The 9,970-nt window shown below is 45.6% G+C and overlaps 1 protein-coding gene across 3 annotated transcripts in view; it reads right to left on the reverse strand.

Moving 5' to 3' along the window:
• The window catches only part of SGSM3 (small G protein signaling modulator 3), a 50,592-nt gene extending 40,648 nt beyond the window's left edge, over positions 1-9,944 (reverse strand). For 2 of the 3 annotated variants that reach the window (XM_090042974.1, XM_090042969.1), the window contains exon 1: positions 5,636-9,944. The gene's annotated coding sequence lies outside the window, so the exon portion shown is untranslated. Of the gene's footprint in view, positions 1-1,510; positions 1,636-5,635 lie in introns of all 3 variants that reach the window. The other variant, XM_090042971.1, reaches the window with a different exon arrangement.
• Positions 9,945-9,970: the final 26 nt, after the last annotated feature.

The following is a 9,970-nucleotide window of genomic DNA, read 5'->3' on the forward strand; positions in this document are numbered from 1 at the left end:
GGAATTGGGGTGCCTTGGCACAGCTCTAGGTGAATGGGCTGGCAGGCGCAGAGGATCATGATTCACTCACAATATTTTGTTGGAAACTAATTGGTAAAGAGAATACTCAATACTCAGAGTGTTTAAAATCCCTGACATTGTGAATTGGGGAAAGGGAGGAGGAGGGGGAAAGTGTGTACACAGGCATGCACTAAAAGAGTAAGGAAAAAGAGAACAAGTCAAAAGGTGTCCCTATCTCCTGCAACTACGCATACCCCCCTACCACTCCAACCTAGAGCTGGAAGAATGAGTCAGAGCCTAGCACTCAAAAGCAATGAAAAGCAAACAAACTCCTCAGCACCCCACAACCGGGCTGACAATGATACTTCTGGAGACACAGGCTGAAGGCTTCAATATCCCCTTCCCCTCCATTAAATATCAGTGAAAAGAATCCAACTAAAATACTGCATTTCTTAACTGTTGGCTATGGAGTCTCTGAACACCTCCTATCTCAGTGGTGGTATATCCAGCTTCTTCATAGTCAGTAGGCTTCTTTCCACCCATAAAGTATCACTGCACCACACGGCACTTCTGCAGAACTTTGCAAACTGAAATGCTCTACAAATAATTAAACCTAAAAGCACCCACTCAGAGATAAGTGTTATTACCCTCCTTACACAAATGGGAGACGTTGATGTAGGGGCTAAGGGGCTGCTCTACTCTGAGGAGCATTCTGTAGCACTGACATTATAGAACCAGCATTCATCTTTGCTGAATAGCTTCCAGATCTAGCAAACTCAGATTCTCATATTTCTCTCCTCCTCTTGCCCCGAGACTCCAGTCAAGTTGTATCCTCTCCTATTCATCCACAGTTTCCAGCAGGAAAGGCTCTACAGGTCAAACTGTGGTCTCAGCGAAACCTGTGCCTTCTTAGCACCTGTGATAGGTTTACACAGGTTTAAAGGACCTTTAATTCTTCTGAGGACACTCAAAGACAGACTAGATGACACATCACATGCTCACAGCAGTGCTGGCTCTTCTGGGCTAACAGGAGCAAAAGGCAGTACTAGGATCAGCAGATGCAGAGTGAACAAAGCACTAACTTGCCAAGTACCCCTTGGTTAAGTAGCACACCACTTGAGACTGGGATTCAGATTCCTTCTTTCAGGCCTTTCCTTTTCTAAAGCCAGACCTGACACCTACAAAGTTTAAAAGCTACCACCCCCTAAGACCATCCTTGCAGGATCTGTTGGAAATGTTGCTGTCTAAAGTCTACCATTTTGGATCCAGATGCTGGGGGGAAAAAAGAATCACACATGCAAGTAACTTAACTTGCATATTTTTAAAGCAGCTGGAAAGTATTAGGACCATTAATAACTACCAGGGTACAAGAGATGAATGGCACAAGAGCAATTCATTTCCTGCTTGGGGAGATCAGAAACGATTTTCTTCTTCCCTAGTACAATCATCCTGCTGCATTATGGGAGCTTTCCTCCTGCCCTCCACCCATTTCCAAAAGACAGACACTCACCTGATTAGCCCAGCAATTAGAGCTGCTCTGCTGGTGATACAATTGGTGTGATCTCTCTCAAGCTGGCAAGCTAGCAGCCTGGCATGATGGGGTCTCTTCTGTTCACAAGCCAAACTTTCATTTTCCTAAGGGCACATTTAATGGTGTGCTGTAAATAGCCAGAGCCCCGTGCTACCAGCAGCACCCTTTGTGTTCCCTCTCAGATGCAGAAGAGCCACTTTCCCAGAAACACAGACATGTGGTGGAACCAACATCCCCCTCTTCCCCCCCCTGACGATGGCAACAGTGTAGCTGGCAACAAAATTAAGGAACAAGTATCATCCCTCAGTAGGTGGTTCCCCCTAGCTACTAGCAAGACCAGCTAATGCAGAGTTTTTAGCTGCTCCCACAGAAGGCAGCAGGAAGAGTGGGTGTTTAAATAGAAACAGGTGCTGATATTGTTGAGGCCAGAGCTTTCGGATCAAGAGTCCCACATCTCTGTAGGGGTATTGAGAGATGCAGGATTTGTTATAGCTGATCAAATCATTTGTCCATCTCAGTGGTTCTCAATTTTTTTTTCAGGCCCTTTTAAAGTTTGTTATTTTGTATACCTCAATAAGCCACAGAAAACTGTGCACCTGTGTAGCTCACTACAACCACAGAAACCTCACCAGCATCCTGAGACAGACACATACAGTACAGGTGTTCTTCATGTTTACTTTATCTCCTTTTCCCTCCATTTCTATTCCCCCTTTCTCTGTCCTTCTCCTCCTATACTCTCTGGAAGTTCACAACACACCCTCAGAGGGGCATCTACACATTCACTGATGTGCCCTAGTTACTGTACATTAAATTTAGTACTTGTATAACCAAGCAGAAATCAAGTGTGCAGTAGCACATGTGAATGGCTTTTTTAGTGATGCTAACTGTACAGTAGCTTAATACTACTGCGCAGTAGCATATTAGCATGGTTTTTGCCCTGCATGCTACTGTGCAGTAGAATTAGGCTACTGCACAGTTAGCATCTCATGTAGATGCACCCTGTGGTACACATGCCCCAGTTTGAGAAGTATCCATTCACCTCATCAGCTAACCCAGTCTAACAGAAACCAGCTCTGATCATTTCCAAGGAGAATACACATTCTCCACAATCTACCTAAGACACTGAACAATTCTTGATTCTAAATTGGTGACTTACAGGTGCCCAAGGTTGAGATATACATCTCTTATAAAAATTCTCAGCTCTGACACAGCAGATGCTGGTCTCATTTAATTTAGTCAAATATGTTTCTGAATGTCTTTTTTAAACCTCCCGTGATTTGGCGAGAAGTGCCAGATTAGCAGCCTTGGAAACGGAAACCTATTTATTTCCAGAACAGGTTTCAACCCAGAGCATCAGAAACTTGCTCCCTGGCCTCTCCTGAGTGAACCGACACAAGGCAATTGCCACAGTGGTTTTATAATATAGACATCAGTCCACAGAGAACTGGACCAAGACCAGCAGCTCATTTAACTCAAACCATTGAAGAGTCATCATCATCAGAATGCAGCAATTTCAGTTGCTACCAGCCTAGCCAGGACTGCAAACATTGGCTTTCATACTTTGAGTATTGCCTATTCTCCAAATCACACCATCTATTTGAATTTTGCTGTTTGGTAAGGTACTGTCTTGCTGCAGGATATCCAAAAGTTAAGTATAAAGCACCAACACCTGCCAACAGCAGCAGCATCTGGAGGCAAGAGGACCTGAAATGAGTGTTGTTTGATCACAAACACATACATAATAATGCCTCTGTGTCATTATTACTACTGTTAACTATGTACTTCATCATCACCCTCCCAAAACATGGCTTCTTTAATGGAAAGGAAAGGAAAGGACAGTGTCTATAGAACATCCCTTATGGACCAGCACAGAGCTGTGCCCCTTCTCCATGTTCTTATCATCTCCCCCTGCTTCCCAAAGGCAGTCATTTCACAAGTGATGTCACCTTGCATTAAGGAGACACAAAACCCAATCCTGACTAGGATGGGGAAAGGTGGCAACAGTTTATATATTCTACCATTTTTCAAACAAAATTAACTTAACCTTGCATTAGCAAAGCAGGGCCAATCACTATGCTGGCCATCCTAATTACATGTTATACTTCTACCCTGTATGCCTTCAGACTGTAAATTCCCAGAAGCAGGACTAGTCGATAAGCCCTCTTGTCTGTTTGGGAACATTACAGAGAATAAATAAGAAGTTAATCCTCTTTCTGGTACCAGAGACCTGTTCTCTCTGGTCTCTGCGGCAACCGGAAGACTGCCTGGAATCCAGATTATCCAGCAAGCAGCGGCCCATTGTTTTTTTCTGGGCTGGAAGGTCCTCCTAGTGATCCCAAGATTCAGCCAACATACAGTGTCATGTCTGCTGTTTGCAAGTGGCTTGGTCTGTTCTCATTTGTTTTCTTTTTTTAAAAGCAAAGGATGCTTGATTTCTTCAAGAGACACTTCCTGCTTTACTCTTCTTAAGACACTGCATGTAACAAGGTATCCTGAGGATGACTATGATTTCACAATGTGGGGACCTATGACAACATCTAAAGAAAAACCTAAGGTGGTGTTGAAATCCACAGCAAAAAAGCAACTCCTGCAATTCGGTCATCCCCTAAAGAATTATGGGAGGAGAATATAAATACGAAAGGAAAAACATTTCCCTTTTTCGCCCCGCATCTGACGTTGGTGGCTCTGTAAGCAATTTCTGATAGCGCAGGGCCCCAAAACTACTACCTGCAGAGATTAGGCCTCATTCACCCTGCTGGTTCTCCCCTTCTCTGTATTCATATTGTCTTGCATGAGAAACTGTTGCATGTGTCTCCAGCTTTCCTTCTTGCTTTGCCACGATCTGAAATTCAGAAGGTGGTGGCATACCTACTCATGCCCAAAGCCTGGAGGCTATTGCCATGTTTCGAGCCCTGCTTTCCCCCCTCCCCCACAGCAGACAGAAACAGTCTGTCTTACTCGCTCTCCTCTGAGCAAATCTGAAAAGAAACAGAACAGGGTGACAAAGCCAGCAACGTGAGGTTAACAGTATTAAAGCCCAAGAGCCTGTGCATTTGGGATTGGTGGCTATCAGGGGAAAGTCATGACCTGCTTCTAACCAGCCATGAACACAGGAAGCTAGAGGAGTGACAGGTGAGGGACAGAGGGCAAGAGAAGTGCAAAGAAGTACAAGGAAACATGGGCAGAGAAAATGAAGATGCCCTTATGAAACTCAAGCATGAACCCTTAGAGAAAATGAGTCAGGAAGTGGTGGTGCAGCCCCTGAGTCATTACGTCAGGCGAGGTAGAAGCTGCCAGGGGGTGCAAAGAAGAAGTCTTTCCTTCGTGACCCCCATGGGGCAAGCACACTCGGCCTTCATGCCAGGTAGGAACCCACCTGCTTGCCCAGCCAGCTCGGGTCCAGCCCTGTCAGCCACCAGCACAACCCTGCCCAGGGAATGCCTGGGAAGCACAAGTACAGCTTTGGCTGCCTGAAAGCAAAGCAGGGCAGCAACGTGGGAAGCTGCTCTGCTCCGGGCCAGGCTGCAGGAGTCAAAGGAGCCTGGCCGGCTGCACACACTTGGAGGTTGCTGTCACCAGGTCTGACACCCTTCACTTCACTGCCACGTGTGGACCCTGCCAGCAGCTGCCCCCATGGGAGGTGGGCACCCACAGCAGGGAGAAGAAAGGGCCAGCTGCTGGGCACCTCTGGGGGGCAGGTGCTCCCCCACACTGAGTGGCTCATGCCCTGTCCCATCCTGCCAGCTACTGGGGGCTGGCGGGGTTATGTCAGTGGTACCCACGGGGCAGCCTGCAGACCTCAGGCTCCAGCCAGCCACCTCATCTGTCGGTCTTGTTCGCACTCGGGCCCTTGCACCCGTCTGTCTGCTGGTGGCTGCCGTGGATTTTCAGCCTGGACTCAACGCACCTGGCCCCTGCCCAGGGGGCACCTAGCCTGTGGGGACCACCTACCCGCCCACCCCCTGCATGGGGCTTTTCTATCCCTCTCCCACAACCCCCACCCCGAGTCACCAGTCTCTTCCCTGGCAGCCTGCCCCTAACCCGCATCAACACACATGTCTGTCTGCCCATCCGTCCCTTAACCCGCATCAGCCTGTCCCTAACCTGCGTCAGCCTGTCCGTCTGCCCCAATCCACACCCGTCTGTCGGTCGGTCGGTCCGTCCCTTCGCAAGAAGCACCTCCTGCTGCTGCTGCTGCCTCCTCCGTGCTGCGAGCGCTGGACACCGACCCACTTCATCGGCTCCTCCGCCACCGTCAGTGGTGAGCCCGGCCCGGGGCGCATGCGCAGCATCCGGGAGGCGCCGCGGGGCATTGTGGGGGGTGTAGTTCTGCCGGGGGGAGGGGCGCGGCCGCTATGCGGCTCCTCTTCCTCGCGGGCCCCTCCTGGCGCGCAATCAATCGGCCGCCTGCGCAAGGTAGTTCTCAGTGGCAGTCCAGCTATGAAGAGTTGACTTGCTACAAATTTAGTGCTTGAAAATGCGTTAACAGCTTTATAGCTGGTTTCTATCCAGCACTGATCTGAACGTGGCAGGGCCCTACCTATCAAGTCGCATCCAAACCCTTGCTTGATTGTGGAAAGCTAGAACCAGACACCTTGTTCAATCCACGGTTTGGCACCAAAACCAGGCCAGGACAATCATTTGCACCTGCATCTTGAATGGCAATGGTCTTCAATTAGCTTTCCTAGCCCACAGCGCAAAGCATTTAGTTCAGATGCTTCACAGGTATTTAAAGTGGGACAATGAGCATGTCCATCTGTGGGATCCCAAGGATCAAATTCTTTGTCCCAGAGTAAACTTGGCATTTTTTTTAGCTTAAAATAGCAACGAGGTAACTTAAACTCCAAATAGCTTTGCACCCTATTTCTCAAGGCGCTGTAGCTTCATAAGCCCTCCATAATTTGTCTACTAATGTGCAGAAGTTAGGATAAGTAGCTTAAAAATTAGGTTAACTATTATTTGAACAGTAGTATTCAAACATGGTAAGCTTAGGTAACTCAAAACTGTTCACAGTCTCCTTCAAGGGCTGTGGCTGCAAGTGGAAAAACATTAATAGATAATTTACAGTAAACGCTATTCAAAAACTGCATGTCAAGCCTGTAAGACTGGAGATAGTTGAGGTACTCAGTCCACAGAGATGAGAATATTTATTGATATGTGCATGTTGCCTACACTATGGGAGCTCCTGTTGTACTGGACAATCCAGTATTCACCTCTAGCTCATGCCCCTCATCCAACCAAACTCTGGTGAAGCGACATAAAGCAGTGTTAAGGCAGAGCTGAAGTTGTGTTAAAATAGTATTGAAATGCAGAACTTTTAAGTGCAAAGGCAAATAATCTTATTCCCTTATATTTGTGATATGCTACAGTAATTTAAACTCTTTGATCTAGAAGATCAGTATAGATAATTTCAGTATTAGGATGAAATTAAGAAAAAGAAAACTTAGGCTGACTTGCAAGACATTTTCATTATCAGGAGCTATAGTACCTGTGGAATAATTTCCCAAGGGAAGCAGTAGAAGCCCCATTACTCAAGACATTTAAAATTAGACTAAACTGCTGAACAGTGGAAAATGAATAATCCTGTATTTTGTATGAGTCGGAAAGAGCTAAGTAGGTTTTTTCCACCTTCCACTACTAGGATTTTATTTTTTGTTCCAGTTCACGAGTAGGCCTAATCCTGCTTACTTTGTGATATCTGCCAAGGATACAAGTTATAAAGATAGATAGTAAAATAAAGTATACTGGAGAGAAATCATATGAGCTGTTAAAAGATCAGCTTCTGCAGCAGTTTATCTGATAAAACTCCCTGGCAGTTTGTAGCAGTGTAAGTCCCCAACAAATTCAAAACTTTATTAGAAAATGTTAAAATAATGGTTATTTACATGTGTACATAGCCAATATATGTTAACACAATCTAAGGCATGCAGTTAGACATGCACAGGGCCCAAGGAGTTAATAAGTTTCAATGCCGTGAAGCCCTGTGCACCATAACAGTATTAGTCCAGAATTGTAAGATGGCAAGACATTCTTAGACAGTGGTTGTGTAGCATATGGTGCACAACTGCTGAGGCGGGGAATAGTCATTGAAATGCTTTGCTGGTTAATGGTGTGTGTAAGAGGGGATCAATCCATCCCCTTGGTCTTGGTTCTGGCCAGTGGTTTTGAGCAGCTGTTTTCATATTGGCACATACTGCAAAGTCTTAGAACCCCCTAAGGGGTCTAAGTTAATTCAGTTGAGTAAGGGAGAAAACCTTGAATGAAATTCTTCCACATCCTGTTATAGACCCCGAATATAAGGTTCAGATGGGATTACTGAACCAAGTTTTATGTTTATTATGCAATAGCTTCCAATTGCTCTGACTTTTTCTTTTGTGCTTTATCAAGAAATCAAGCCCAGTAGAATTTAATCTAAGCCTGATCCCAACATTTCATACCTGCATTCCATAGCTGGCACCAACCTTGGTTACCAGAAGAAGCAGAAAAAAGGCATGTGATATCCCACCCCCCACCCCGATGATTCTTCATGCAAGCACCCCTTCCACAAAGATAAAAAAAATTGAAAAATACAAATCTTTGTGCCCACTCTTTCATGTATCCACTTAAAACAGGAGTGAACACTGGTGCTGTCCAAATTAAAATTCTCATCCTAAACAGATGAGCAATTAAATGTTAACAGTATATGAAGGAAAAATAACTGACATCACAAAAATGAAGCAAGAGATGTTCTGAATGTTTTAGTTCAGGAGAAATCATGCAAGGGCAGAAATGATGTCACATCTGAAACTTTGAACTTCTCACAAAACTTACCCTGTGCTTAATGGGACACTTTTGTTATATTATATTATGAAGTTGGGGAAATCCTTTAACTTTCTATGGCAGGGGGTTTCAATCAGGGGTATGCGTACCCCTGGGGATACTTTGGAAGGCCACAGGGGTACACAGCAGCGGTGTGGAGAAGCTGCCGGGACTTCCAGTTTCACTGTCATGCAGGGGACCCCCCCACTCATTGACTGGCCACTGGGTGACCCTCCCCCTGGCTTGTCAACCAGCCACTGGGGTACTCCCCACTTCTTAACCAGATGCCAGGGGTACTCCACCTAAAAAAGGTTGAAAACCCCAGCTCTGTGGCATCTTGGCCAATAGGCTGTTTCTTAATTAGCTGTTTCTGTCTCTTGCACAAGAGGTAGAATTTTTAACACAATCAGATCTCTGAATGAAAAAAAAATCATGCTATGACTGTATGCTTCACAAAATTAAATAGCTAAAGGAAAAGAAGATGCATTTGATGTGCTTGAAGATGGGCATTAAAAATAACAGAAATTCTATAGGGCATAGCAGAAATTCACTACTTCATCTGAAATCTGCATGAGAATAGTTGGTTTAGAACTGGTGGCCATAAAACTACAGATGCTGCAAATGGAAAAGCATGCAGGGTAACACATACCCCAGCCTCCTGAAGTTCTTTTAAATTTATGAGCTTCCTGAATCTCTGCTGTCTCTTCTTTGTAAGGAGAGACTCCTTATCAGAGGACAACGGTTTATACCAGAAGGCAGTACCAGTGACTGCGTGGTACAAGTTTCTGCCTACCATGCGAGAGATCTGCGTTCAAGTCTCACCTGAGTGAAGTGACAGGGGGAAAAAATTCTGATTTAGGCTAGATATCAGGAGGCGCTACTTCAGTGTCAGGGCAGCTAGGATCTGGAACCAACTTCCAAGAGAAGTGGTGCTGGCTCCTACCCTGGGGGTCTTTAAGAGGAGACTAGATGTACACTGTGCTGGGGTCATTTGACCCCAGTACTCTTTTCTGCCATGGCAGGGGGTCAGACTAGATGATCTACTCAGGTCCCTTCTGACCCTAGAAACTATGAAACTATCCCATAGGTCCCACAGATAACCAGTTATTCTTAACACCACTGCTCACAACCTAAGACAACAGCTCCCAGACCTGGATGTGAAGGACATATTGGTTGGTATCCTTGTTCCCACATTTTTATGCATGACTGTGTACTACAGTTCAATTCTGATGTCTTAATGTAGCCAGAGATCACCCTGTGTAACTTTGAGGACCACAACTATAATGTGAACAACCACGTGCCAGTTTCTCCCTTTACCGTTCCTAACCATGAGACCTAATCCCCACTGTAGGCAGGTGTTGAGTGCATTTAGGCCATGGTGCTCCCAAACTCACTTTTAAGAAAAGCTATCTAAACACAACTTAAACTACATCTGTGCTGAGTGATTCCTGAGGCCAGATGAAGATGGGAACATGAGCAAAGCTGTTTTCTCTGTTACTTTTAAATACTGGTGAGTTCTTGGTGCTTGAAATATACCATGTGAGTTTAGGAAACTGACAGCACATCTGGTTTGGTTATGATCTAACCAGAAGAAAATTGGGAAACCTCCTGCCAGCAATCTCAGTGCACACAGGGGAGAAG

This window comes from Crocodylus siamensis, chromosome 4 (assembly GCF_052110815.1).
Source record: "Crocodylus siamensis isolate JL-2025a chromosome 4, ASM5211081v1, whole genome shotgun sequence".
Lineage (NCBI taxonomy): Eukaryota > Metazoa > Chordata > Crocodylia > Crocodylidae > Crocodylus > Crocodylus siamensis.